At 45.7% G+C, this 25,199-nt stretch overlaps 3 non-coding genes across 3 annotated transcripts; all 3 read left to right on the top strand.

Annotated features, from left to right (window-relative positions):
• The first annotated feature begins 3,092 nt into the window (after positions 1 to 3,092).
• trnav-aac (transfer RNA valine (anticodon AAC)) lies at positions 3,093 to 3,165 on the top strand. The gene has a single exon. It is a non-coding gene; the product is annotated as a tRNA-Val (tRNA).
• A 13,726-nt stretch (positions 3,166 to 16,891) lies between these two features.
• On the top strand, positions 16,892 to 16,964 carry trnav-aac (transfer RNA valine (anticodon AAC)). Its single transcript has one exon. It is a non-coding gene; the product is annotated as a tRNA-Val (tRNA).
• Positions 16,965 to 23,806: 6,842 nt separating this feature from the next.
• On the top strand, positions 23,807 to 23,879 carry trnav-aac (transfer RNA valine (anticodon AAC)). Its single transcript has one exon. It is a non-coding gene; the product is annotated as a tRNA-Val (tRNA).
• Positions 23,880 to 25,199: the final 1,320 nt, after the last annotated feature.

The following is a 25,199-nucleotide window of genomic DNA, read 5'->3' as shown; positions in this document are numbered from 1 at the left end:
AAACGTGCCCTGTTGGATAATGCTGTGTTTACAAACAGCAAAGAAGCACTAAGAATTCAAGTGGGAAGCAGAAAGAGTTGTGGGAGGCCTGCAGAGAAGCCTATGGCACATTCTGTTGACCCATTTACTTTCAGGTAGGTGATTCCTTCCTTTTGTGCCAACTATCATAAAGTAGCTCCAGAAGCTCCCAGTTACAATCCGTGCATTGGCCAGGAATCAAAGGCAGGTCAACTACTTGGAAGGCAGCTATGCTCACCTCTATACCACCAATGCCATGCTAGGCAATTCAACTCTGCTGAACAAAAGTTTAAGTATGTGCTCTTCTCATCAGCAGACCATAGGCAAGAGCCGAAGCGCAGCTCTGTCATGGTTTCTGTAGTGTGGTGGTTATCACGTTTGCCTAACACTCATCACTGTATGATCAGCTCCTCCAGGAACAGCCGGAAAGCGACACCTTGGACAGAGCAGATTTCCTTCTTTTGTGCTTTTGTAGCAAAGCAGTTAACATTTGCTTACAAAATGAAAGGGAGTCTCTGGTTTTCCACAGAAAGTGGAAGCCTGGCTCTTTCGTTGCTCAATAAGACTCTGTGCGTGACTGGAAAATTTTCCATAAAGTACTGGTCGCCAAGTTCACCTATCAGCAAGAGGTCTACGCCCGAAAAAGGTTGGGAGCGGTTTCCCTTCCATTGAGCTTTTGTAGCAAGGCAGATAACAGCTGCTTGCAAAATCACGGGCAGTCTCTGCTTTTCCACTGAATGTGGAAGCCTGGCTCTTTCCTTCATCAAGAAGACAAGAGTAATGATGCGCTTGAGAAGAGGTTGCGACTTGTAATTCCCCACCTCCAAGCGGGAAAACGCAAAGCAAACGCACCCTCAACTTGAAATCGCCATTCGTCAACAGTGGGAAGTCTTCTCATCTACCAGATCTACCAGTTCCTTCCCTGTTCATCGAGTGACGTCGAGTCGGCATGACGGATTCAGAACTCACAAAGTGGCACTGACCTCGGTCTTTATTTGCATTAGATAAGGGTTGTCCAGTCTTCTCCAGATTGGGCCAGTGTCTTTGCAGGTTGTCATTCTAACCAAGTAGAAGCCACACTTTAGTCTATTGAAAGTCAAGATCAGCGGATCCAACAATTGGAATCGGGTGTGGCTCCTGCTAGATTGGAACGAAAAGCAGAAGATTGGACAACGCTGCTTAAGACCAATCAGCATATAGACATTTTTGCTTATGAAATATAAAACATTGACTATATAGATGGCTGATTGTGGAAAATGTACACCTCTCATCACAGTTTGCATGCTAGCTTGTCGCTAACAAAAGACAGACACGGAGAGACGGCATTTTCTAACATTTTCGCCCCTGTTCACGGGTCAAACGTGCCCTGTTGGATAATGCTGTGTTTACAAACAGCAAAGAAGCACTAAGAATTCAAGTGGGAAGCAGAAAGAGTTGTGGGAGGCCTGCAGAGAAGCCTATGGCACATTCTGTTGACCCATTTACTTTCAGGTAGGTGATTCCTTCCTTTTGTGCCAACTACCATAAAGTAGCTCCGAGTTACAATCCGTGCATTGGCCAGGAATCAAAGGCAGGTCAACTACTTGGAAGGCAGCTATGCTCACCTCTATACCACCAATGCCATGCTAGGCAATTCAACTCTGCTGAACAAAAGTTTAAGTATGTGCTCTTCTCATCAGCAGACCATAGGCAAGAGCCGAAGCGCAGCTCTGTCATGGTTTCTGTAGTGTGGTGGTTATCACGTTTGCCTAACACTCATCACTGTAGGATCAGGTCCTCCAGGAACAGCCGCAAAGCGACACCTTGGACAGAGCAGATTTCCTTCTTTTGTGCTTTCGTAGCAAAGCAGTTAACATTTGCTTACAAAATGAAAGGGAGTCTCTGGTTTTGCACAGAAAATGGAAGCCTGGCTCTTTCGTTGCTCAATAAGACTCTGTGCGTGACTGGAAAATTTTCCATAAAGTACTGGTCGCCAAGTTCACCTATCAGCAAGAGGTCTACGCCCGAAAAAGGCTGGGAGCGGTTTCCCTTCCATTGAGCTTTTGTAGCAAGGCAGATAACAGCTGCTTGCAAAATCACGGGCAGTCTCTGCTTTTCCACTGAATGTGGAAGCCTGGCTCTTTCCTTCATCAAGAAGACAAGAGTAATGATGCGCTTGAGAAGAGGTTGCGACTTGTAATTCCCCACCTCCAAGCGGGAAAACGCAAAGCAAACGCACCCTCAACTTGAAATCGCCATTCGTCAACAGTGGGAAGTCTTCTCATCTACCAGTTCCTTCCCTGTTCACCGAGTGACGTCGAGTCGGCATGACGGATTCAGAACTCACAAAGTGGCACTTACCTCGGTCTTTATTTGCTTTAGATCAGGGTTGTCCAGTCTTCTCCAGAATGGGCCAGTGTGGTTGCAGGTTGTCATTTTAACTAAGCAGAAGCCACACTTTAGTCTATTGAAAGCCAAGATCAGCGGATCCAACAATTGGAATCAGGTGTGGCTCCTGCTAGATTGGAACGAAAAGCTGAAGATTGGACAACGCTGCTTAAGACCAATCAGCATATAGACATATTTGCATATTAAATATAAAACATTGACTATATAGATGGCTGATTGTGAAAAATGTACACCTCTCATCACAGTTTGCATGCTAGCTTGTCGCTAACAAAAGACAGACACGGAGAGACGGCATTTTCTAACATTTTCGCCCCTGTTCACGGGTCAAACGTGCCCTGTTGGATAATGCTGTGCTTACAAACAAAAAAGAAGCACTAAGAATTCAAGTGGGAAGCAGAAAGAGTTGTGGGAGGCCTGCAGAGAAGCCTATGGCACATTCTCTGGACCCATTAATTTTTAGGTAGGTGATTCTTTCTTTTTGTGCCAACTACCATAAAGCAGCTCCAGAGGCTCCGAGTTAGAATCCATGCATTGGCCAGGAATCGAACCCGGGTCAACTGATTGGAAGGCAGCTTTGCTCAACTCTATACCACACTAGGCAGTTCAACCCTGCTGACCAAAAGTTTAAGTATGTGCTCTTCTCATCAGCAGACTGTAGGCAAGAGCCGACTCACACCTTTGTCATGGTTTCTGTAGTGTAGTGGTTATCACGTTTGCCTAACATGCAAAAGGTCCCTGTTTTGAGACCGGGCAGAAACAAGCTAGCAATTTTGAACTTTGCTTTAATAACTGACCGGTTGTCATCACTGTAGGATCAGCTCCTCCAGGAACAGCCGGAGAGCGACACCTTGGACAGAGCAGATTTCCTTCTTTTGTGCTTTTGTAGCAAAGCAGTTAACATTTGCTTACAAAATGAAAGGGAGTCTCTGGTTTTCCACAGAAAGTGGAAGCCTGGCTCTTTCGTTGCTCAATAAGACTCTGTGCGTGACTGGAAAATTTTCCATAAAGTACTGGTCGCCAAGTTCACCTATCAGCAAGAGGTCTACGCCCGAAAAAGGCTGGGAGCGGTTTCCCTTCCATTGAGCTTTTGTAGCAAGGCAGATAACAGCTGCTTGCAAAATCACGGGCAGTCTCTGCTTTTCCACTGAATGTGGAAGCCTGGCTCTTTCCTTCATCAAGAAGACAAGAGTAATGATGCGCTTGACAAGAGGTTGCGACTTGTAATTCCCCACCTCCAAGCGGGAAAACGCAAAGCAAACGCACCCTCAACTTGAAATCGCCATTCGTCAACAGTGGGAAGTCTTCTCATCTACCAGATCTACCAGTTCCTTCCCTGTTCATCGAGTGACGTCGAGTCGGCATGACGGATTCAGAACTCACAAAGTGGCACTGACCTCGGTCTTTATTTGCATTAGATAAGGGTTGTCCAGTCTTCTCCAGATTGGGCCAGTGTCTTTGCAGGTTGTCATTCTAACCAAGTAGAAGCCACACTTTAGTCTATTGAAAGTCAAGATCAGCGGATCCAACAATTGGAATCGGGTGTGGCTCCTGCTAGATTGGAACGAAAAGCTGAAGATTGGACAACGCTGCTTAAGACCAATCAGCATATAGACATTTTTGCTTATTAAATATAAAACATTGACTATATAGATGGCTGATTGTGGAAAATGTACACCTCTCATCACAGTTTGCATGCTAGCTTGTCGCTAACAAAAGACAGACACGGAGAGACGGCATTTTCTAACATTTTCGCCCCTGTTCACGGGTCAAACGTGCCCTGTTGGATAATGCTGTGTTTACAAACAGCAAAGAAGCACTAAGAATTCAAGTGGGAAGCAGAAAGAGTTGTGGGAGGCCTGCAGAGAAGCCTATGGCACATTCTGTTGACCCATTTACTTTCAGGTAGGTGATTCCTTCCTTTTGTGCCAACTACCATAAAGTAGCTCCGAGTTACAATCCGTGCATTGGCCAGGAATCAAAGGCAGGTCAACTACTTGGAAGGCAGCTATGCTCACCTCTATACCACCAATGCCATGCTAGGCAATTCAACTCTGCTGAACAAAAGTTTAAGTATGTGCTCTTCTCATCAGCAGACCATAGGCAAGAGCCGAAGCGCAGCTCTGTCATGGTTTCTGTAGTGTGGTGGTTATCACGTTTGCCTAACACTCATCACTGTAGGATCAGGTCCTCCAGGAACAGCTGGAAAGCGACACCTTGGACAGAGCAGATTTCCTTCTTTTGTGCTTTCGTAGCAAAACAGTTAACATTTGCTTACAAAATGAAAGGGAGCCTCTGGTTTTCCACAGAAAATGGAAGCCTGGCTCTTTCGTTGCTCAATAAGACTCTGTGCGTGACTGGAAAATTTTCCATAAAGTACTGGTCGCCAAGTTCACCTATCAGCAAGAGGTCTACGCCCGAAAAAGGTTGGGAGCGGTTTCCCTTCCATTGAGCTTTTGTAGCAAGGCAGATAACAGCTGCTTGCAAAATCACGGGCAGTCTCTGCTTTTCCACTGAATGTGGAAGCCTGGCTCTTTCCTTCATCAAGAAGACAAGAGTAATGATGCGCTTGACAAGAGGTTGCGACTTGTAATTCCCCACCTCCAAGCGGGAAAACACAAAGCAAACGCACCCTCAACTTGAAATCGCCATTCGTCAACAGTGGGAAGTCTTCTCATCTACCAGATCTACCAGTTCCTTCCCTGTTCATCGAGTGACGTCGAGTCGGCATGACGGATTCAGAACTCACAAAGTGGCACTGACCTCGGTCTTTATTTGCATTAGATAAGGGTTGTCCAGTCTTCTCCAGATTGGGCCAGTGTCTTTGCAGGTTGTCATACTAACCAAGTAGAAGCCACACTTTAGTCTATTGAAAGTCAAGATCAGCGGATCCAACAATTGGAATCGGGTGTGGCTCCTGCTAGATTGGAACGAAAAGCTGAAGATTGGACAACGCTGCTTAAGACCAATCAGCATATAGACATTTTTGCTTATTAAATATAAAACATTGACTATATAGATGGCTGATTGCGGAAAATGTACACCTCTCATCACAGTTTGCATGCTAGCTTGTTGCTAACAAAAGACAGACACGGAGAGACGGCATTTTCTAACATTTTCGCCCCTGTTCACGGGTCAAACGTGCCCTGTTGGATAATGCTGTGTTTACAAACAGCAAAGAAGCACTAAGAATTCAAGTGGGAAGCAGAAAGAGTTGTGGGAGGCCTGCAGAGAAGCCTATGGCACATTCTGTTGACCCATTTACTTTCAGGTAGGTGATTCCTTCCTTTTGTGCCAACTATCATAAAGTAGCTCCAGAAGCTCCCAGTTACAATCCGTGCATTGGCCAGGAATCAAAGGCAGGTCAACTACTTGGAAGGCAGCTATGCTCACCTCTATACCACCAATGCCATGCTAGGCAATTCAACTCTGCTGAACAAAAGTTTAAGTATGTGCTCTTCTCATCAGCAGACCATAGGCAAGAGCCGAAGCGCAGCTCTGTCATGGTTTCTGTAGTGTGGTGGTTATCACGTTTGCCTAACACTCATCACTGTATGATCAGCTCCTCCAGGAACAGCCGGAAAGCGACACCTTGGACAGAGCAGATTTCCTTCTTTTGTGCTTTTGTAGCAAAGCAGTTAACATTTGCTTACAAAATGAAAGGGAGTCTCTGGTTTTCCACAGAAAGTGGAAGCCTGGCTCTTTCGTTGCTCAATAAGACTCTGTGCGTGACTGGAAAATTTTCCATAAAGTACTGGTCGCCAAGTTCACCTATCAGCAAGAGGTCTACGCCCGAAAAAGGTTGGGAGCGGTTTCCCTTCCATTGAGCTTTTGTAGCAAGGCAGATAACAGCTGCTTGCAAAATCACGGGCAGTCTCTGCTTTTCCACTGAATGTGGAAGCCTGGCTCTTTCCTTCATCAAGAAGACAAGAGTAATGATCCGCTTGACAAGAGGTTGCGACTTGTAATTCCCCACCTCCAAGCGGGAAAACACAAAGCAAACGCACCCTCAACTTGAAATCGCCATTCGTCAACAGTGGGAAGTCTTCTCATCTACCAGATCTACCAGTTCCTTCCCTGTTCATCGAGTGACGTCGAGTCGGCATGACGGATTCAGAACTCACAAAGTGGCACTGACCTCGGTCTTTATTTGCATTAGATAAGGGTTGTCCAGTCTTCTCCAGATTGGGCCAGTGTCTTTGCAGGTTGTCATTCTAACCAAGTAGAAGCCACACTTTAGTCTATTGAAAGTCAAGATCAGCGGATCCAACAATTGGAATCGGGTGTGGCTCCTGCTAGATTGGAACGAAAAGCTGAAGATTGGACAACGCTGCTTAAGACCAATCAGCATATAGACATATTTGCTTATTAAATATAAAACATTGACTATATAGATGGCTGATTGTGGAAAATGTACACCTCTCATCACAGTTTGCATGCTAGCTTGTCGCTAACAAAAGACAGACACGGAGAGACGGCATTTTCTAACATTTTCGCCCCTGTTCACGGGTCAAACGTGCCCTGTTGGATAATGCTGTGTTTACAAACAGCAAAGAAGCACTAAGAATTCAAGTGGGAAGCAGAAAGAGTTGTGGGAGGCCTGCAGAGAAGCCTATGGCACATTCTGTTGACCCATTTACTTTCAGGTAGGTGATTCCTTCCTTTTGTGCCAACTACCATAAAGTAGCTCCGAGTTACAATCCGTGCATTGGCCAGGAATCAAAGGCAGGTCAACTACTTGGAAGGCAGCTATGCTCACCTCTATACCACCAATGCCATGCTAGGCAATTCAACTCTGCTGAACAAAAGTTTAAGTATGTGCTCTTCTCATCAGCAGACCATAGGCAAGAGCCGAAGCGCAGCTCTGTCATGGTTTCTGTAGTGTGGTGGTTATCACGTTTGCCTAACACTCATCACTGTAGGATCAGGTCCTCCAGGAACAGCTGGAAAGCGACACCTTGGACAGAGCAGATTTCCTTCTTTTGTGCTTTCGTAGCAAAACAGTTAACATTTGCTTACAAAATGAAAGGGAGCCTCTGGTTTTCCACAGAAAATGGAAGCCTGGCTCTTTCGTTGCTCAATAAGACTCTGTGCGTGACTGGAAAATTTTCCATAAAGTACTGGTCGCCAAGTTCACCTATCAGCAAGAGGTCTACGCCCGAAAAAGGTTGGGAGCGGTTTCCCTTCCATTGAGCTTTTGTAGCAAGGCAGATAACAGCTGCTTGCAAAATCACGGGCAGTCTCTGCTTTTCCACTGAATGTGGAAGCCTGGCTCTTTCCTTCATCAAGAAGACAAGAGTAATGATGCGCTTGACAAGAGGTTGCGACTTGTAATTCCCCACCTCCAAGCGGGAAAACACAAAGCAAACGCACCCTCAACTTGAAATCGCCATTCGTCAACAGTGGGAAGTCTTCTCATCTACCAGATCTACCAGTTCCTTCCCTGTTCATCGAGTGACGTCGAGTCGGCATGACGGATTCAGAACTCACAAAGTGGCACTGACCTCGGTCTTTATTTGCATTAGATAAGGGTTGTCCAGTCTTCTCCAGATTGGGCCAGTGTCTTTGCAGGTTGTCATACTAACCAAGTAGAAGCCACACTTTAGTCTATTGAAAGTCAAGATCAGCGGATCCAACAATTGGAATCGGGTGTGGCTCCTGCTAGATTGGAACGAAAAGCTGAAGATTGGACAACGCTGCTTAAGACCAATCAGCATATAGACATTTTTGCTTATTAAATATAAAACATTGACTATATAGATGGCTGATTGCGGAAAATGTACACCTCTCATCACAGTTTGCATGCTAGCTTGTTGCTAACAAAAGACAGACACGGAGAGACGGCATTTTCTAACATTTTCGCCCCTGTTCACGGGTCAAACGTGCCCTGTTGGATAATGCTGTGTTTACAAACAGCAAAGAAGCACTAAGAATTCAAGTGGGAAGCAGAAAGAGTTGTGGGAGGCCTGCAGAGAAGCCTATGGCACATTCTGTTGACCCATTTACTTTCAGGTAGGTGATTCCTTCCTTTTGTGCCAACTATCATAAAGTAGCTCCAGAAGCTCCCAGTTACAATCCGTGCATTGGCCAGGAATCAAAGGCAGGTCAACTACTTGGAAGGCAGCTATGCTCACCTCTATACCACCAATGCCATGCTAGGCAATTCAACTCTGCTGAACAAAAGTTTAAGTATGTGCTCTTCTCATCAGCAGACCATAGGCAAGAGCCGAAGCGCAGCTCTGTCATGGTTTCTGTAGTGTGGTGGTTATCACGTTTGCCTAACACTCATCACTGTATGATCAGCTCCTCCAGGAACAGCCGGAAAGCGACACCTTGGACAGAGCAGATTTCCTTCTTTTGTGCTTTTGTAGCAAAGCAGTTAACATTTGCTTACAAAATGAAAGGGAGTCTCTGGTTTTCCACAGAAAGTGGAAGCCTGGCTCTTTCGTTGCTCAATAAGACTCTGTGCGTGACTGGAAAATTTTCCATAAAGTACTGGTCGCCAAGTTCACCTATCAGCAAGAGGTCTACGCCCGAAAAAGGTTGGGAGCGGTTTCCCTTCCATTGAGCTTTTGTAGCAAGGCAGATAACAGCTGCTTGCAAAATCACGGGCAGTCTCTGCTTTTCCACTGAATGTGGAAGCCTGGCTCTTTCCTTCATCAAGAAGACAAGAGTAATGATGCGCTTGAGAAGAGGTTGCGACTTGTAATTCCCCACCTCCAAGCGGGAAAACGCAAAGCAAACGCACCCTCAACTTGAAATCGCCATTCGTCAACAGTGGGAAGTCTTCTCATCTACCAGATCTACCAGTTCCTTCCCTGTTCATCGAGTGACGTCGAGTCGGCATGACGGATTCAGAACTCACAAAGTGGCACTGACCTCGGTCTTTATTTGCATTAGATAAGGGTTGTCCAGTCTTCTCCAGATTGGGCCAGTGTCTTTGCAGGTTGTCATACTAACCAAGTAGAAGCCACACTTTAGTCTATTGAAAGTCAAGATCAGCGGATCCAACAATTGGAATCGGGTGTGGCTCCTGCTAGATTGGAACGAAAAGCTGAAGATTGGACAACGCTGCTTAAGACCAATCAGCATATAGACATTTTTGCTTATTAAATATAAAACATTGACTATATAGATGGCTGATTGCGGAAAATGTACACCTCTCATCACAGTTTGCATGCTAGCTTGTTGCTAACAAAAGACAGACACGGAGAGACGGCATTTTCTAACATTTTCGCCCCTGTTCACGGGTCAAACGTGCCCTGTTGGATAATGCTGTGTTTACAAACAGCAAAGAAGCACTAAGAATTCAAGTGGGAAGCAGAAAGAGTTGTGGGAGGCCTGCAGAGAAGCCTATGGCACATTCTGTTGACCCATTTACTTTCAGGTAGGTGATTCCTTCCTTTTGTGCCAACTATCATAAAGTAGCTCCAGAAGCTCCCAGTTACAATCCGTGCATTGGCCAGGAATCAAAGGCAGGTCAACTACTTGGAAGGCAGCTATGCTCACCTCTATACCACCAATGCCATGCTAGGCAATTCAACTCTGCTGAACAAAAGTTTAAGTATGTGCTCTTCTCATCAGCAGACCATAGGCAAGAGCCGAAGCGCAGCTCTGTCATGGTTTCTGTAGTGTGGTGGTTATCACGTTTGCCTAACACTCATCACTGTATGATCAGCTCCTCCAGGAACAGCCGGAAAGCGACACCTTGGACAGAGCAGATTTCCTTCTTTTGTGCTTTTGTAGCAAAGCAGTTAACATTTGCTTACAAAATGAAAGGGAGTCTCTGGTTTTCCACAGAAAGTGGAAGCCTGGCTCTTTCGTTGCTCAATAAGACTCTGTGCGTGACTGGAAAATTTTCCATAAAGTACTGGTCGCCAAGTTCACCTATCAGCAAGAGGTCTACGCCCGAAAAAGGTTGGGAGCGGTTTCCCTTCCATTGAGCTTTTGTAGCAAGGCAGATAACAGCTGCTTGCAAAATCACGGGCAGTCTCTGCTTTTCCACTGAATGTGGAAGCCTGGCTCTTTCCTTCATCAAGAAGACAAGAGTAATGATGCGCTTGACAAGAGGTTGCGACTTGTAATTCCCCACCTCCAAGCGGGAAAACGCAAAGCAAACGCACCCTCAACTTGAAATCGCCATTCGTCAACAGTGGGAAGTCTTCTCATCTACCAGATCTACCAGTTCCTTCCCTGTTCATCGAGTGACGTCGAGTCGGCATGACGGATTCAGAACTCACAAAGTGGCACTGACCTCGGTCTTTATTTGCATTAGATAAGGGTTGTCCAGTCTTCTCCAGATTGGGCCAGTGTCTTTGCAGGTTGTCATTCTAACCAAGTAGAAGCCACACTTTAGTCTATTGAAAGTCAAGATCAGCGGATCCAACAATTGGAATCGGGTGTGGCTCCTGCTAGATTGGAACGAAAAGCTGAAGATTGGACAACGCTGCTTAAGACCAATCAGCATATAGACATTTTTGCTTATTAAATATAAAACATTGACTATATAGATGGCTGATTGCGGAAAATGTACACCTCTCATCACAGTTTGCATGCTAGCTTGTTGCTAACAAAAGACAGACACGGAGAGACGGCATTTTCTAACATTTTCGCCCCTGTTCACGGGTCAAACGTGCCCTGTTGGATAATGCTGTGTTTACAAACAGCAAAGAAGCACTAAGAATTCAAGTGGGAAGCAGAAAGAGTTGTGGGAGGCCTGCAGAGAAGCCTATGGCACATTCTGTTGACCCATTTACTTTCAGGTAGGTGATTCCTTCCTTTTGTGCCAACTATCATAAAGTAGCTCCAGAAGCTCCCAGTTACAATCCGTGCATTGGCCAGGAATCAAAGGCAGGTCAACTACTTGGAAGGCAGCTATGCTCACCTCTATACCACCAATGCCATGCTAGGCAATTCAACTCTGCTGAACAAAAGTTTAAGTATGTGCTCTTCTCATCAGCAGACCATAGGCAAGAGCCGAAGCGCAGCTCTGTCATGGTTTCTGTAGTGTGGTGGTTATCACGTTTGCCTAACACTCATCACTGTATGATCAGCTCCTCCAGGAACAGCCGGAAAGCGACACCTTGGACAGAGCAGATTTCCTTCTTTTGTGCTTTTGTAGCAAAGCAGTTAACATTTGCTTACAAAATGAAAGGGAGTCTCTGGTTTTCCACAGAAAGTGGAAGCCTGGCTCTTTCGTTGCTCAATAAGACTCTGTGCGTGACTGGAAAATTTTCCATAAAGTACTGGTCGCCAAGTTCACCTATCAGCAAGAGGTCTACGCCCGAAAAAGGTTGGGAGCGGTTTCCCTTCCATTGAGCTTTTGTAGCAAGGCAGATAACAGCTGCTTGCAAAATCACGGGCAGTCTCTGCTTTTCCACTGAATGTGGAAGCCTGGCTCTTTCCTTCATCAAGAAGACAAGAGTAATGATGCGCTTGACAAGAGGTTGCGACTTGTAATTCCCCACCTCCAAGCGGGAAAACGCAAAGCAAACGCACCCTCAACTTGAAATCGCCATTCGTCAACAGTGGGAAGTCTTCTCATCTACCAGATCTACCAGTTCCTTCCCTGTTCATCGAGTGACGTCGAGTCGGCATGACGGATTCAGAACTCACAAAGTGGCACTGACCTCGGTCTTTATTTGCATTAGATAAGGGTTGTCCAGTCTTCTCCAGATTGGGCCAGTGTCTTTGCAGGTTGTCATTCTAACCAAGTAGAAGCCACACTTTAGTCTATTGAAAGTCAAGATCAGCGGATCCAACAATTGGAATCGGGTGTGGCTCCTGCTAGATTGGAACGAAAAGCTGAAGATTGGACAACGCTGCTTAAGACCAATCAGCATATAGACATTTTTGCTTATTAAATATAAAACATTGACTATATAGATGGCTGATTGCGGAAAATGTACACCTCTCATCACAGTTTGCATGCTAGCTTGTTGCTAACAAAAGACAGACACGGAGAGACGGCATTTTCTAACATTTTCGCCCCTGTTCACGGGTCAAACGTGCCCTGTTGGATAATGCTGTGTTTACAAACAGCAAAGAAGCACTAAGAATTCAAGTGGGAAGCAGAAAGAGTTGTGGGAGGCCTGCAGAGAAGCCTATGGCACATTCTGTTGACCCATTTACTTTCAGGTAGGTGATTCCTTCCTTTTGTGCCAACTATCATAAAGTAGCTCCAGAAGCTCCCAGTTACAATCCGTGCATTGGCCAGGAATCAAAGGCAGGTCAACTACTTGGAAGGCAGCTATGCTCACCTCTATACCACCAATGCCATGCTAGGCAATTCAACTCTGCTGAACAAAAGTTTAAGTATGTGCTCTTCTCATCAGCAGACCATAGGCAAGAGCCGAAGCGCAGCTCTGTCATGGTTTCTGTAGTGTGGTGGTTATCACGTTTGCCTAACACTCATCACTGTATGATCAGCTCCTCCAGGAACAGCCGGAAAGCGACACCTTGGACAGAGCAGATTTCCTTCTTTTGTGCTTTTGTAGCAAAGCAGTTAACATTTGCTTACAAAATGAAAGGGAGTCTCTGGTTTTCCACAGAAAGTGGAAGCCTGGCTCTTTCGTTGCTCAATAAGACTCTGTGCGTGACTGGAAAATTTTCCATAAAGTACTGGTCGCCAAGTTCACCTATCAGCAAGAGGTCTACGCCCGAAAAAGGTTGGGAGCGGTTTCCCTTCCATTGAGCTTTTGTAGCAAGGCAGATAACAGCTGCTTGCAAAATCACGGGCAGTCTCTGCTTTTCCACTGAATGTGGAAGCCTGGCTCTTTCCTTCATCAAGAAGACAAGAGTAATGATGCGCTTGACAAGAGGTTGCGACTTGTAATTCCCCACCTCCAAGCGGGAAAACGCAAAGCAAACGCACCCTCAACTTGAAATCGCCATTCGTCAACAGTGGGAAGTCTTCTCATCTACCAGATCTACCAGTTCCTTCCCTGTTCATCGAGTGACGTCGAGTCGGCATGACGGATTCAGAACTCACAAAGTGGCACTGACCTCGGTCTTTATTTGCATTAGATAAGGGTTGTCCAGTCTTCTCCAGATTGGGCCAGTGTCTTTGCAGGTTGTCATTCTAACCAAGTAGAAGCCACACTTTAGTCTATTGAAAGTCAAGATCAGCGGATCCAACAATTGGAATCGGGTGTGGCTCCTGCTAGATTGGAACGAAAAGCTGAAGATTGGACAACGCTGCTTAAGACCAATCAGCATATAGACATTTTTGCTTATTAAATATAAAACATTGACTATATAGATGGCTGATTGCGGAAAATGTACACCTCTCATCACAGTTTGCATGCTAGCTTGTTGCTAACAAAAGACAGACACGGAGAGACGGCATTTTCTAACATTTTCGCCCCTGTTCACGGGTCAAACGTGCCCTGTTGGATAATGCTGTGTTTACAAACAGCAAAGAAGCACTAAGAATTCAAGTGGGAAGCAGAAAGAGTTGTGGGAGGCCTGCAGAGAAGCCTATGGCACATTCTGTTGACCCATTTACTTTCAGGTAGGTGATTCCTTCCTTTTGTGCCAACTATCATAAAGTAGCTCCAGAAGCTCCCAGTTACAATCCGTGCATTGGCCAGGAATCAAAGGCAGGTCAACTACTTGGAAGGCAGCTATGCTCACCTCTATACCACCAATGCCATGCTAGGCAATTCAACTCTGCTGAACAAAAGTTTAAGTATGTGCTCTTCTCATCAGCAGACCATAGGCAAGAGCCGAAGCGCAGCTCTGTCATGGTTTCTGTAGTGTGGTGGTTATCACGTTTGCCTAACACTCATCACTGTATGATCAGCTCCTCCAGGAACAGCCGGAAAGCGACACCTTGGACAGAGCAGATTTCCTTCTTTTGTGCTTTTGTAGCAAAGCAGTTAACATTTGCTTACAAAATGAAAGGGAGTCTCTGGTTTTCCACAGAAAGTGGAAGCCTGGCTCTTTCGTTGCTCAATAAGACTCTGTGCGTGACTGGAAAATTTTCCATAAAGTACTGGTCGCCAAGTTCACCTATCAGCAAGAGGTCTACGCCCGAAAAAGGTTGGGAGCGGTTTCCCTTCCATTGAGCTTTTGTAGCAAGGCAGATAACAGCTGCTTGCAAAATCACGGGCAGTCTCTGCTTTTCCACTGAATGTGGAAGCCTGGCTCTTTCCTTCATCAAGAAGACAAGAGTAATGATGCGCTTGACAAGAGGTTGCGACTTGTAATTCCCCACCTCCAAGCGGGAAAACGCAAAGCAAACGCACCCTCAACTTGAAATCGCCATTCGTCAACAGTGGGAAGTCTTCTCATCTACCAGATCTACCAGTTCCTTCCCTGTTCATCGAGTGACGTCGAGTCGGCATGACGGATTCAGAACTCACAAAGTGGCACTGACCTCGGTCTTTATTTGCATTAGATAAGGGTTGTCCAGTTTTCTCCAGATTGGGCCAGTGTCTTTGCAGGTTGTCATTCTAACCAAGTAGAAGCCACACTTTAGTCTATTGAAAGTCAAGATCAGCGGATCCAACAATTGGAATCGGGTGTGGCTCCTGCTAGATTGGAACGAAAAGCTGAAGATTGGACAACGCTGCTTAAGACCAATCAGCATATAGACATTTTTGCTTATTAAATATAAAACATTGACTATATAGATGGCTGATTGCGGAAAATGTACACCTCTCATCACAGTTTGCATGCTAGCTTGTTGCTAACAAAAGACAGACACGGAGAGACGGCATTTTCTAACATTTTCGCCCCTGTTCACGGGTCAAACGTGCCCTGTTGGATAATGCTGTGTTTACAAACAGCAAAGAAGCACTAAGAATTCAAGTGGGAAGCAGAAAGAGTTGTGGGAGGCCTGCAGAGAAGCCTATGGCACATTCTGTTGACCCATTTACTTTCAGGTAGGTGATTCCTTCCTTTTGTGCCAACTATCATAAAGTAGCTCCAGAAGCTCCCAGTTACAATCCGTGCATTGGCCAGGAATCAAAGGCAGGTCAACTACTTGGAAGGCAGCTATGCTCACCTCTATACCACCAATGCCATGCTAGGCAATTCAACTCTGCTGAACAAAAGTTTAAGTATGTGCTCTTCTCATCAGCAGACCATAGGCAAGAGCCGAAGCGCAGCTCTGTCATGGTTTCTGTAGTGTGGTGGTTATCACGTTTGCCTAACACTCATCACTGTAGGATCAGGTCCTCCAGGAACAGCCGCAAAGCGACACCTTGGACAGAGCAGATTTCCTTCTTTTGTGCTTTCGTAGCAAAGCAGTTAACATTTGCTTACAAAATGAAAGGGAGTCTCTGGTTTTGCACAGAAAATGGAAGCCTGGCTCTTTCGTTGCTCAATAAGACTCTGTGCGTGACTGGAAAATTTTCCATAAAGTACTGGTCGCCAAGTTCACCTATCAGCAAGAGGTCTACGCCCGAAAAAGGCTGGGAGCGGTTTCCCTTCCATTGAGCTTTTGTAGCAAGGCAGATAACAGCTGCTTGCAAAATCACGGGCAGTCTCTGCTTTTCCACTGAATGTGGAAGCCTGGCTCTTTCCTTCATCAAGAAGACAAGAGTAATGATGCGCTTGAGAAGAGGTTGCGACTTGTAATTCCCCACCTCCAAGCGGGAAAACGCAAAGCAAACGCACCCTCAACTTGAAATCGCCATTCGTCAACAGTGGGAAGTCTTCTCATCTACCAGTTCCTTCCCTGTTCACCGAGTGACGTCGAGTCGGCATGACGGATTCAGAACTCACAAAGTGGCACTTACCTCGGTCTTTATTTGCTTTAGATCAGGGTTGTCCAGTCTTCTCCAGAATGGGCCAGTGTGGTTGCAGGTTGTCATTCTAACTAAGCAGAAGCCACACTTTAGTCTATTGAAAGCCAAGATCAGCGGATCCAACAATTGGAATCAGGTGTGGCTCCTGCTAGATTGGAACGAAAAGCTGAAGATTGGACAACGCTGCTTAAGACCAATCAGCATATAGACATATTTGCATATTAAATATAAAACATTGACTATATAGATGGCTGATTGTGAAAAATGTACACCTCTCATCACAGTTTGCATGCTAGCTTGTCGCTAACAAAAGACAGACACGGAGAGACGGCATTTTCTAACATTTTCGCCCCTGTTCACGGGTCAAACGTGCCCTGTTGGATAATGCTGTGCTTACAAACAAAAAAGAAGCACTAAGAATTCAAGTGGGAAGCAGAAAGAGTTGTGGGAGGCCTGCAGAGAAGCCTATGGCACATTCTCTGGACCCATTAATTTTTAGGTAGGTGATTCTTTCTTTTTGTGCCAACTACCATAAAGCAGCTCCAGAGGCTCCGAGTTAGAATCCATGCATTGGCCAGGAATCGAACCCGGGTCAACTGATTGGAAGGCAGCTTTGCTCAACTCTATACCACCAATGCCACACTAGGCAGTTCAACCCTGCTGACCAAAAGTTTAAGTATGTGCTCTTCTCATCAGCAGACTGTAGGCAAGAGCCGACTCACACCTTTGTCATGGTTTCTGTAGTGTAGTGGTTATCACGTTTGCCTAACATGCAAAAGGTCCCTGTTTTGAGACCGGGCAGAAACAAGCTAGCAATTTTGAACTTTGCTTTAATAACTGACCGGTTGTCATCACTGTAGGATCAGCTCCTCCAGGAACAGCCGGAGAGCGACACCTTGGACAGAGCAGATTTCCTTCTTTTGTGCTTTTGTAGCAAAGCAGTTAACATTTGCTTACAAAATGAAAGGGAGTCTCTGGTTTTCCACAGAAAGTGGAAGCCTGGCTCTTTCGTTGCTCAATAAGACTCTGTGCGTGACTGGAAAATTTTCCATAAAGTACTGGTCGCCAAGTTCACCTATCAGCAAGAGGTCTACGCCCGAAAAAGGCTGGGAGCGGTTTCCCTTCCATTGAGCTTTTGTAGCAAGGCAGATAACAGCTGCTTGCAAAATCACGGGCAGTCTCTGCTTTTCCACTGAATGTGGAAGCCTGGCTCTTTCCTTCATCAAGAAGACAAGAGTAATGATGCGCTTGAGAAGAGGTTGCGACTTGTAATTCCCCACCTCCAAGCGGGAAAACGCAAAGCAAACGCACCCTCAACTTGAAATCGCCATTCGTCAACGGTGGGAAGTCTTCTCATCTACCAGTTCCTTCCCTGTTCACCGAGTGACGTCGAGTCGGCATGACGGATTAAGAACTCACAAAGTGGCACTGACCTCGGTCTTTATTTGCTTTAGATAAGGGTTGTCCAGTCTTCTCCAGAATGGGCCAGTGTGGTTGCAGTTTGTCATTCTAACCAAGCAGAAGCCACACTTTAGTCTATTGAAAGCCAAGATCAGCGGATCCAACAATTGGAATCAGGTGTGGCTCCTGCTAGATTGGAACGAAAAGCTGAAGATTGGACAACGCTGCTTAAGACCAATCAGCATATAGACATATTTGCTTATTAAATATAAAACATTGACTATATAGATGGCTGATTGTGGAAAATGTACACCTCTCATCACAGTTTGCATGCTAGCTTGTCGCTAACAAAAGACAGACACGGAGAGACGGCATTTTCTAACATTTTCGCCCCTGTTCACGGGTCAAACGTGCCCTGTTGGATAATGCTGTGTTTACAAACAGCAAAGAAGCACTAAGAATTCAAGTGGGAAGCAGAAAGAGTTGTGGGAGGCCTGCAGAGAAGCCTATGGCACATTCTGTTGACCCATTTACTTTCAGGTAGGTGATTCCTTCCTTTTGTGCCAACTACCATAAAATAGCTCCAGAAGCTCCGAGTTAGAATCCGTGCATTGGCCAGGAATCAAACGCAGGTCAACTACTTGGAAGGCAGCTATGCTCACCTCTATAGCACCGATGCCATGCTAGGCAATTCAACTCTGCTGAACAAAAGTTTAAGTATGTGCTCTTCTCATCAGCAGACCATAGGCAAGAGCCGAAGCGCAGCTCTGTCATGGTTTCTGTAGTGTGGTGGTTATCACGTTTGCCTAACACTCATCACTGTAGGATCAGGTCCTCCAGGAACAGCTGGAAAGCGACACCTTGGACAGAGCAGATTTCCTTCTTTTGTGCTTTCGTAGCAAAACAGTTAACATTTGCTTACAAAATGAAAGGGAGCCTCTGGTTTTCCACAGAAAATGGAAGCCTGGCTCTTTCGTTGCTCAATAAGACTCTGTGCGTGACTGGAAAATTTTCCATAAAGTACTGGTCGCCAAGTTCACCTATCAGCAAGAGGTCTACGCCCGAAAAAGGCTGGGAGCGGTTTCCCTTCCATTGAGCTTTTGTAGCAAGGCAGATAACAGCTGCTTGCAAAATCACGGGCAGTCTCTGCTTTTCCACTGAATGTGGAAGCCTGGCTCTTTCCTTCATCAAGAAGACAAGAGTAATGATGCGCTTGAGAAGAGGTTGCGACTTGTAATTCCCCACCTCCAAGCAGGAAAACGCAAAGCAAACGCACCCTCAACTTGAAATCGCCATTCGTCAACAGTGGGAAGTCTTCTCATCTACCAGATCTACCAGTTCCTTCCCTGTTCATCGAGTGACGTCGAGTCGGCATGACGGATTCAGAACTCACAAAGTGGCACTGACCTCGGTCTTTATTTGCATTAGATAAGGGTTGTCCAGTCTTCTCCAGATTGGGCCAGTGTCTTTGCAGGTTGTCATTCTAACCAAGTAGAAGCCACACTTTAGTCTATTGAAAGTCAAGATCAGCGGATCCAACAATTGGAATCGGGTGTGGCTCCTGCTAGATTGGAACGAAAAGCTGAAGATTGGACAACGCTGCTTAAGACCAATCAGCATATAGACATTTTTGCTTATTAAATATAAAACATTGACTATATAGATGGCTGATTGTGGAAAATGTACACCTCTCATCACAGTTTGCATGCTAGCTTGTCGCTAACAAAAGACAGACACGGAGAGACGGCATTTTCTAACATTTTCGCCCCTGTTCACGGGTCAAACGTGCCCTGTTGGATAATGCTGTGTTTACAAACAGCAAAGAAGCACTAAGAATTCAAGTGGGAAGCAGAAAGAGTTGTGGGAGGCCTGCAGAGAAGCCTATGGCACATTCTGTTGACCCATTTACTTTCAGGTAGGTGATTCCTTCCTTTTGTGCCAACTACCATAAAGTAGCTCCGAGTTACAATCCGTGCATTGGCCAGGAATCAAAGGCAGGTCAACTACTTGGAAGGCAGCTATGCTCACCTCTATACCACCAATGCCATGCTAGGCAATTCAACTCTGCTGAACAAAAGTTTAAGTATGTGCTCTTCTCATCAGCAGACCATAGGCAAGAGCCGAAGCGCAGCTCTGTCATGGTTTCTGTAGTGTGGTGGTTATCACGTTTGCCTAACACTCATCACTGTATGATCAGCTCCTCCAGGAACAGCCGGAAAGCGACACCTTGGACAGAGCAGATTTCCTTCTTTTGTGCTTTTGTAGCAAAGCAGTTAACATTTGCTTACAAAATGAAAGGGAGTCTCTGGTTTTCCACAGAAAGTGGAAGCCTGGCTCTTTCGTTGCTCAATAAGACTCTGTGCGTGACTGGAAAATTTTCCATAAAGTACTGGTCGCCAAGTTCACCTATCAGCAAGAGGTCTACGCCCGAAAAAGGTTGGGAGCGGTTTCCCTTCCATTGAGCTTTTGTAGCAAGGCAGATAACAGCTGCTTGCAAAATCACGGGCAGTCTCTGCTTTTCCACTGAATGTGGAAGCCTGGCTCTTTCCTTCATCAAGAAGACAAGAGTAATGATGCGCTTGAGAAGAGGTTGCGACTTGTAATTCCCCACCTCCAAGCGGGAAAACGCAAAGCAAACGCACCCTCAACTTGAAATCGCCATTCGTCAACAGTGGGAAGTCTTCTCATCTACCAGATCTACCAGTTCCTTCCCTGTTCATCGAGTGACGTCGAGTCGGCATGACGGATTCAGAACTCACAAAGTGGCACTGACCTCGGTCTTTATTTGCATTAGATAAGGGTTGTCCAGTCTTCTCCAGATTGGGCCAGTGTCTTTGCAGGTTGTCATTCTAACCAAGTAGAAGCCACACTTTAGTCTATTGAAAGTCAAGATCAGCGGATCCAACAATTGGAATCGGGTGTGGCTCCTGCTAGATTGGAACGAAAAGCAGAAGATTGGACAACGCTGCTTAAGACCAATCAGCATATAGACATTTTTGCTTATTAAATATAAAACATTGACTATATAGATGGCTGATTGCGGAAAATGTACACCTCTCATCACAGTTTGCATGCTAGCTTGTCGCTAACAAAAGACAGACACGGAGAGACGGCATTTTCTAACATTTTCGCCCCTGTTCACGGGTCAAACGTGCCCTGTTGGATAATGCTGTGTTTACAAACAGCAAAGAAGCACTAAGAATTCAAGTGGGAAGCAGAAAGAGTTGTGGGAGGCCTGCAGAGAAGCCTATGGCACATTCTGTTGACCCATTTACTTTCAGGTAGGTGATTCCTTCCTTTTGTGCCAACTACCATAAAGTAGCTCCGAGTTACAATCCGTGCATTGGCCAGGAATCAAAGGCAGGTCAACTACTTGGAAGGCAGCTATGCTCACCTCTATACCACCAATGCCATGCTAGGCAATTCAACTCTGCTGAACAAAAGTTTAAGTATGTGCTCTTCTCATCAGCAGACCATAGGCAAGAGCCGAAGCGCAGCTCTGTCATGGTTTCTGTAGTGTGGTGGTTATCACGTTTGCCTAACACTCATCACTGTATGATCAGCTCCTCCAGGAACAGCCGGAAAGCGACACCTTGGACAGAGCAGATTTCCTTCTTTTGTGCTTTTGTAGCAAAGCAGTTAACATTTGCTTACAAAATGAAAGGGAGTCTCTGGTTTTCCACAGAAAGTGGAAGCCTGGCTCTTTCGTTGCTCAATAAGACTCTGTGCGTGACTGGAAAATTTTCCATAAAGTACTGGTCGCCAAGTTCACCTATCAGCAAGAGGTCTACGCCCGAAAAAGGTTGGGAGCGGTTTCCCTTCCATTGAGCTTTTGTAGCAAGGCAGATAACAGCTGCTTGCAAAATCACGGGCAGTCTCTGCTTTTCCACTGAATGTGGAAGCCTGGCTCTTTCCTTCATCAAGAAGACAAGAGTAATGATGCGCTTGACAAGAGGTTGCGACTTGTAATTCCCCACCTCCAAGCGGGAAAACGCAAAGCAAACGCACCCTCAACTTGAAATCGCCATTCGTCAACAGTGGGAAGTCTTCTCATCTACCAGATCTACCAGTTCCTTCCCTGTTCATCGAGTGACGTCGAGTCGGCATGACGGATTCAGAACTCACAAAGTGGCACTGACCTCGGTCTTTATTTGCATTAGATAAGGGTTGTCCAGTCTTCTCCAGATTGGGCCAGTGTCTTTGCAGGTTGTCATTCTAACCAAGTAGAAGCCACACTTTAGTCTATTGAAAGTCAAGATCAGCGGATCCAACAATTGGAATCGGGTGTGGCTCCTGCTAGATTGGAACGAAAAGCTGAAGATTGGACAACGCTGCTTAAGACCAATCAGCATATAGACATTTTTGCTTATTAAATATAAAACATTGACTATATAGATGGCTGATTGCGGAAAATGTACACCTCTCATCACAGTTTGCATGCTAGCTTGTTGCTAACAAAAGACAGACACGGAGAGACGGCATTTTCTAACATTTTCGCCCCTGTTCACGGGTCAAACGTGCCCTGTTGGATAATGCTGTGTTTACAAACAGCAAAGAAGCACTAAGAATTCAAGTGGGAAGCAGAAAGAGTTGTGGGAGGCCTGCAGAGAAGCCTATGGCACATTCTGTTGACCCATTTACTTTCAGGTAGGTGATTCCTTCCTTTTGTGCCAACTATCATAAAGTAGCTCCAGAAGCTCCCAGTTACAATCCGTGCATTGGCCAGGAATCAAAGGCAGGTCAACTACTTGGAAGGCAGCTATGCTCACCTCTATACCACCAATGCCATGCTAGGCAATTCAACTCTGCTGAACAAAAGTTTAAGTATGTGCTCTTCTCATCAGCAGACCATAGGCAAGAGCCGAAGCGCAGCTCTGTCATGGTTTCTGTAGTGTGGTGGTTATCACGTTTGCCTAACACTCATCACTGTAGGATCAGGTCCTCCAGGAACAGCCGCAAAGCGACACCTTGGACAGAGCAGATTTCCTTCTTTTGTGCTTTCGTAGCAAAGCAGTTAACATTTGCTTACAAAATGAAAGGGAGTCTCTGGTTTTGCACAGAAAATGGAAGCCTGGCTCTTTCGTTGCTCAATAAGACTCTGTGCGTGACTGGAAAATTTTCCATAAAGTACTGGTCGCCAAGTTCACCTATCAGCAAGAGGTCTACGCCCGAAAAAGGCTGGGAGCGGTTTCCCTTCCATTGAGCTTTTGTAGCAAGGCAGATAACAGCTGCTTGCAAAATCACGGGCAGTCTCTGCTTTTCCACTGAATGTGGAAGCCTGGCTCTTTCCTTCATCAAGAAGACAAGAGTAATGATGCGCTTGAGAAGAGGTTGCGACTTGTAATTCCCCACCTCCAAGCGGGAAAACGCAAAGCAAACGCACCCTCAACTTGAAATCGCCATTCGTCAACAGTGGGAAGTCTTCTCATCTACCAGTTCCTTCCCTGTTCACCGAGTGACGTCGAGTCGGCATGACGGATTCAGAACTCACAAAGTGGCACTTACCTCGGTCTTTATTTGCTTTAGATCAGGGTTGTCCAGTCTTCTCCAGAATGGGCCAGTGTGGTTGCAGGTTGTCATTCTAACTAAGCAGAAGCCACACTTTAGTCTATTGAAAGCCAAGATCAGCGGATCCAACAATTGGAATCAGGTGTGGCTCCTGCTAGATTGGAACGAAAAGCTGAAGATTGGACAACGCTGCTTAAGACCAATCAGCATATAGACATATTTGCATATTAAATATAAAACATTGACTATATAGATGGCTGATTGTGAAAAATGTACACCTCTCATCACAGTTTGCATGCTAGCTTGTCGCTAACAAAAGACAGACACGGAGAGACGGCATTTTCTAACATTTTCGCCCCTGTTCACGGGTCAAACGTGCCCTGTTGGATAATGCTGTGCTTACAAACAAAAAAGAAGCACTAAGAATTCAAGTGGGAAGCAGAAAGAGTTGTGGGAGGCCTGCAGAGAAGCCTATGGCACATTCTCTGGACCCATTAATTTTTAGGTAGGTGATTCTTTCTTTTTGTGCCAACTACCATAAAGCAGCTCCAGAGGCTCCGAGTTAGAATCCATGCATTGGCCAGGAATCGAACCCGGGTCAACTGATTGGAAGGCAGCTTTGCTCAACTCTATACCACCAATGCCACACTAGGCAGTTCAACCCTGCTGACCAAAAGTTTAAGTATGTGCTCTTCTCATCAGCAGACTGTAGGCAAGAGCCGACTCACACCTTTGTCATGGTTTCTGTAGTGTAGTGGTTATCACGTTTGCCTAACATGCAAAAGGTCCCTGTTTTGAGACCGGGCAGAAACAAGCTAGCAATTTTGAACTTTGCTTTAATAACTGACCGGTTGTCATCACTGTAGGATCAGCTCCTCCAGGAACAGCCGGAGAGCGACACCTTGGACAGAGCAGATTTCCTTCTTTTGTGCTTTTGTAGCAAAGCAGTTAACATTTGCTTACAAAATGAAAGGGAGTCTCTGGTTTTCCACAGAAAGTGGAAGCCTGGCTCTTTCGTTGCTCAATAAGACTCTGTGCGTGACTGGAAAATTTTCCATAAAGTACTGGTCGCCAAGTTCACCTATCAGCAAGAGGTCTACGCCCGAAAAAGGCTGGGAGCGGTTTCCCTTCCATTGAGCTTTTGTAGCAAGGCAGATAACAGCTGCTTGCAAAATCACGGGCAGTCTCTGCTTTTCCACTGAATGTGGAAGCCTGGCTCTTTCCTTCATCAAGAAGACAAGAGTAATGATGCGCTTGAGAAGAGGTTGCGACTTGTAATTCCCCACCTCCAAGCGGGAAAACGCAAAGCAAACGCACCCTCAACTTGAAATCGCCATTCGTCAACGGTGGGAAGTCTTCTCATCTACCAGTTCCTTCCCTGTTCACCGAGTGACGTCGAGTCGGCATGACGGATTCAGAACTCACAAAGTGGCACTGACCTCGGTCTTTATTTGCTTTAGATAAGGGTTGTCCAGTCTTCTCCAGAATGGGCCAGTGTGGTTGCAGTTTGTCATTCTAACCAAGCAGAAGCCACACTTTAGTCTATTGAAAGCCAAGATCAGCGGATCCAACAATTGGAATCAGGTGTGGCTCCTGCTAGATTGGAACGAAAAGCTGAAGATTGGACAACGCTGCTTAAGACCAATCAGCATATAGACATATTTGCTTATTAAATATAAAACATTGACTATATAGATGGCTGATTGTGGAAAATGTACACCTCTCATCACAGTTTGCATGCTAGCTTGTCGCTAACAAAAGACAGACACGGAGAGACGGCATTTTCTAACATTTTCGCCCCTGTTCACGGGTCAAACGTGCCCTGTTGGATAATGCTGTGTTTACAAACAGCAAAGAAGCACTAAGAATTCAAGTGGGAAGCAGAAAGAGTTGTGGGAGGCCTGCAGAGAAGCCTATGGCACATTCTGTTGACCCATTTACTTTCAGGTAGGTGATTCCTTCCTTTTGTGCCAACTACCATAAAGTAGCTCCAGAAGCTCCAAGTTAGAATCCGTGCATTGGCCAGGAATCAAACGCAGGTCAACTACTTGGAAGGCAGCTATGCTCACCTCTATACCACCAATGCCATGCTAGGCAATTCAACTCTGCTGAACAAAAGTTTAAGTATGTGCT

The sequence above is a fragment of the Ictalurus punctatus genome, unplaced genomic scaffold (assembly GCF_001660625.3).
Source record: "Ictalurus punctatus breed USDA103 unplaced genomic scaffold, Coco_2.0 Super-Scaffold_100056, whole genome shotgun sequence".
In the NCBI taxonomy this organism is placed as follows: domain Eukaryota; kingdom Metazoa; phylum Chordata; class Actinopteri; order Siluriformes; family Ictaluridae; genus Ictalurus; species Ictalurus punctatus.
This window is presented reverse-complemented; position numbering and strand designations above follow the sequence as displayed.